Source organism: Falco rusticolus, chromosome W (genome assembly GCF_015220075.1).
Source record: "Falco rusticolus isolate bFalRus1 chromosome W, bFalRus1.pri, whole genome shotgun sequence".
NCBI classification, from domain to species: Eukaryota; Metazoa; Chordata; class Aves; order Falconiformes; family Falconidae; genus Falco; species Falco rusticolus.
The window spans coordinates 12345995-12351502 of NC_051209.1; the positions used below are offsets into that span (position 1 = coordinate 12345995).

General features: G+C 32.8%; 1 pseudogene; it reads left to right on the plus strand.

Annotated features, from left to right (window-relative positions):
• The window catches only part of LOC119140704, an 84743-nt pseudogene extending 79905 nt beyond the window's left edge, over positions 1-4838 (plus strand).
• Positions 4839-5508: the final 670 nt, after the last annotated feature.

Sequence of the window (5508 nt, forward strand, 5' to 3'; positions counted from 1 at the left end):
AACTCAACTACTTAACAAGTTATATGTTGCTGAAGTCACCAAAACTTGATATAACCACTTTTATACAACATAGTTTTCCATCTATTCCCCCCCAAAAGAAGCTGAAAATTGGTCTTGTTTCTTCAGTTTATCATTACTACTTTCTCGGAAGAAAAGGGAATGTATTTTTAGTGTGACAATCCTTATTCTCATAAGACAAATAAAACCATTTCTATATTTCTGAATAACACAAAGCTTTGAAGATACAGATAATAAAGATAACAATTTCTTACTACATTTTATTTTTACAACAGCAGCTTAGCCAATATTAAAATTACCTGAATTGTTGTTCTTAAACTGAACTAAACCCATTTGATCAGATTGATTTATTTGCCCTTTTTATGGCCAACAATGCAGTCTTTTATTCTGCAGTTTGGCGTGGTTGTGTCATTAGCTCTTGAGTCAGCACAGCTGAAGGGCTGTTAGTGGTTGGGGCTGAGGCAGGTGGCAGGGCACCAAAGCCAGATGTGCTGGTGCTGCCAAAGGTCCTAGAACTGGACTCATGAGCTGTACTGCAGCCTGAGTGAGATACCGTGAGTCTGTCTTGACACAGCTGTGACATCCCATCCCTCTGAGAGCTCACAGCAGGCATGTGATACAAGCTGTTTCAGCAGTGGTACAAAAAATTAGTAAGATGCTCTCCACTATGCTACTGCACTAATAAAAAGATAGAACTTTCAGTATTCTGTTTTATGTTCAGTACACATATAAAACACTACTGAAAAGTAAAATCCCATGACAACCAGTTTTGTCAATTATACACATACATTTCAAAAAACCTTAGCTGAGGTCTGAGTTGATTTTTATAGCTATGCATTAGAACTTTGTTGTGTAGACACAGGCATCTGTGAAGGCTGATGTAGGCCTAGTAATTATTTTTCTTGTAAACTGCTATGTATTTCCAGGTACCTCCAAGGTACTCCAAGAATCTTTACTACATAAACATTAGAAAACTTTGCAAAATACTTCTCCAGCAATTTCTACTTGGGAATTTTAATCTTTTTTGGCTGAAATAGTTAAAAGAATGTTCAACAGTTTGCTTATGTGGGGTAATATTAATGTATGTGCATTTATTTTCATATATACCATTACTGAATTATTTGCATTTCTGTTACTATTTTATCATACTCTAAGTATACAATATCCATACTCTAAGTATATGATAGGGGCATTTTTTTAAAGTACTGTAGTTAACATCTAATTTCCTTTGGATCTGTTGACTTCAGTTTCATCAGTAGCCATTTTAATGCAGTGTTCCTCTGTCTCATATGTATTCCCTTGTGTCTGTCCATTTACAAAATATCATACTGATAGTCCTGTTTTTTCAGACTGCTAAGCAGTGTTTTGATGGTGTGATTGTACTGTACTATGTTTATATTTTTCTACGTGCTTTTCAGGTAATGCTTCAGACTGCTGTGATCTTGATAGTAGTAACCTCTTGTAAAAATGACATATGTAGTCAACTATTCTGACATCTATTGCTAAGCTTTTCGAAAATTAAACCTGTACACTGTATGTATTCTAGGTGTTTCATGTGGTCCCGGCCCTGTCAGATTTGGAAACCAGGACACCTTGCCTGTTGCAGTAGCCCTTACTGAATCTGTTAACGCCTATTTTAAAGCAGCAGATCCCACAAAGTTAGTTTAATAGTTACTTGTTTTGAATGTAATAAGTTACAATAAGAAAACACACTGGTTTTACTTTTAATATTTTGGGGGAAAATGTATATACATTAGAAGGGGGATTTACAGGGGGGTTTCCCCTGATATAAGTGTCAGCAGTGGCTTATCACACTCTATTGGCCTGCATCCTGCTAAGAGTTCATATATCCCTGCTTTACAAAAATGTGTTCAATGAGAACACTGAAAATGAGAAGTCAGGTAGGTGCTACATGTAAATTTGGGCAGCTTAAAAGCACCTCATTCCCTCTGTCACATTGCTTGCTATGCTACTTAGGTCTTGCCTAAGCATAGTTGTGCCATTTTTCAAAACCTGAAAAATATCCACCCATACCTCTGTATGCTTAACCAGCTAAACTTTTTTTCTTATTTCATCTGAAATCCAAGTTAAAAGTGATAGTACATTGTCATAGTGCCACATTACTCTCATTTGAAATTGATTTTCTGTTTTGAATTCAGCTCAGAATTCAGATTGTACAAGTACAATGATTGCTTTAAAATTAGTATTAACACTAGGCAGTTAATGAGTTGCAATAAAACTGATGTTTTCATTCTCTTCTAGATGTATTGTGAAGATCACTGGTGATAGGACAGTATCATTCCCAGGTGGGATTATTAAAGTCTGCACCAGCACCCATCTCCAGCTGGGTCTCTGCTTCAGGTAAAAAAACCACAAAGTAAACTAAGCAGATTCTTCCAAATGCACACTTTGTGTACAGGTTTTGTATTTTATTTTTTGTAATATAATAGTAAACTGCATTATTTTTAACAATGTGAATTGTTGTATATGTAAGATCAGATTCTCTATAGTTTTGTTGATGTGCTTATACCTATTTAATTTCCTGAACTAATCTTGTTTAGCTCAGTTTGTTTCCAATGCACCATTAAAAATTTCAGTGATTGAAACTTATGCTGAATATAATAGAAGCCATAAAAAGTAGTTTGCAAATGTAGCTGTGTTTTGTACACACATTTTATAAATAAAATGGTTTAATAAACTATTTTTTAAAGAAAAAAACAAAACATTTTTTCTAAACAAATTACATGAACAATATAACTAATTACAGATACAGAGAAAAATTATATGTCAAAAATAGGATGCTCTTATATTGTCACATATGTTTTCTTTATACAGTAGTAACAATGGTAAGATTAAATATGAAACAGTAGTCTTAAATAGGAACAGCAGTAGGAGCTACACCTAATCTCATTTGTCAGTTATTAGTGTTTCTTAGCTGTTTCATTTTATGGTAGAACAGATCCTTACATACTGTATCATCTCACTGTATAGCAAACATACTTAGGAGAATTTTAATAAAAAAAAAAAAAAAGCTGCTGGTTGAGTAGGATAATTGTGAAATCACAGCATTTGACACCTTTAAAAAAAAGAAGAAAACAGTTTAAAAGCAGAAGCTTTTTAAGCTGAGCAGTTTCTATTTCATTTATTGGATAAATTATTTGAAAACCAGTTAAAAGCTTCTAGATGCTACATTTTTTAAATTACTGAAATAACTTGAAACAATGAAACCACATGCATCCATTCTTTTGTATTTAATTTGATTTTGATCCTTCATACTTAATGTAATAAATGATTCATACAAAATTAGATTTATCATTCTTTGACATGACAGTTTATAACTGAAATGTTAGCAGAGCCATATCTGACTGAGTTATACTGAAAAAATATATTTTGGAAAAAAGTGAAAATGTCTAGTATTGTTGTCTGAGTGCTGTAATACTTCACCTGTAATTAGAAAGGATTGATGTACTGGATATTCATGAAGTTAAACCTCTATGGTAATAATTTGACCTTTTATCATATACTGCAACGACTATCATTTGCTTAGTATTTATAGAGATGGAACTTTTTAACGTGAGTGATATTTATTGAGACATCAGAATTTCTGTTTTGAATTACACTTGGTTGTGTAGCAAGAGAAGGATTTTACTACTGGTTTCATTTGTTTAAATTTTGGAAGGCCTCTGTGATAAGTATTTATCTATATATTTTACTGAAAATGGAAATTGCATGAATGATACACTGTATTGAGAACCAAATTCTAAGTAAATTGGACAGGCTACTGGTATGTAAGTGACTGTTCTAGGACATTCAACCCATTGCAGTCATATTTACTATGTTCCAGGTGCTTGTTTTCAGCTTTCACTCTGCACACACACTGCATTCCTCCTTAGGGATGGATGCAGTTTCTCTCTATGTATCCACAGATGATCCGTCAAACATTTTGATTCTTAAGTGATTTGAATTTTGTTTCTGAATCAGTTTTCTTAAAAGCTTCATCCTTATTAAAAAATAAACCTGATGCAACCGGAGCTGAAAATATTCTTGATCTGCAAAACACCTTTTTGTGCTCCAGTAGCTTCCAACCAGGATTTTGCTTCTGCAGTCATGTGCTCTCTTACCTACATATAGAAATGATATAATAAATTGTTAAGAAATTATATAATAAATTGTTACTAAGATTGAATATGACTATAAGTATCTGAGAAAAAATTGTTTATAATAATTTGAAAATCACTTTTAATTGAAAAAATTTTGAAAGCCTACGTTATAAATATGTTAAAGTGTGGTAACACATACAGCACAAATCTTAATTCAGTGCATTAGTGAAGCTATGTCATAACGAAAACTAATTATGATTTTACGATTTATTTCAAACTGGATAGCATTCCTTTTCAAAGGCCACTTTCATCCCACCTCCCACACATTCTCATGGCAACTGTTTGTATTAAAATTGTGTTTTATAAAATGTAAAATCCAAATTTGGCATTAACTCCATCTTGTGATGCAGATCATCAGTGGAGGAAACTCACTGCTCCATAACCTGGAAGGAGACTTTTTACCAGACACAACAAGCAGTTAATTTTTCTTAATATTTAGGAAGTTACAATTATGTTATAAAGCATTAGAACAAATTCTTGCTTGAAATAGTGAAGGGGAAAGATCTAGTCTTAATTTTTAGACATCCAAAATAATACAACTCAGTGTTGCCTTTTGATGCCTACCTTTCTTTTTCTTTTCTTTGTAGTGATCAGTCACAAAGTGACTCCAGTACTTGCATTGTGCCAAAAAGCATTACATTTCAAGTCTTGCATGTTTGAGAAAAGCTTAAGATCAGCATCTTAATATCTGTGTACCTTTTGTTTTCTTGGAATTGCTAGATAATTGGTTTCCATTTCAGTTGTCATGAAAGGGCAATTTTACTTTAGAGCATGCAAAAAAACCCAGGAATTCCTTCAAGGATAGAGTAAGCTAAAAACAGTTCAAGGTACTAAAGCAGCAAATAGCATATTTACTGTGCAGTGCCCTTTATTGGACTGATTACCAGGCCTCTTAATTGAAAACTCTCTGTTTATCTTCAACTCTGCATATTATTGCACTACTGAGTATTCCTTCTCAACTCAGTTTGACCTCCATGTTTACTGACATATTGATTTTTAAATTCTCATTTAGTTAACTCAATACCATTAGAAAGCATACAGTCTTTAAAGAGTAAAATAATCTTAGAAACACAAGAGGCCTATTCTGGATTGCTTATTAAACATTTAATACTCAAATTCTGCATTTTCTATAGCTGCTTTCACTTCATTTGGGATCCATTCTTTGTTTTTAAATCTGGGATAGCTATTTTAATTATTGTTTATAATATTTATAATTGTTATAATTATTAATTGCATAATAATTATTATATTAAACAGAAGGTGATGAGCCACTACAGCTATTCTCTTGCCTTTTGCAAAATAATTAAGGAGACCCTCAACCTTCTCCATA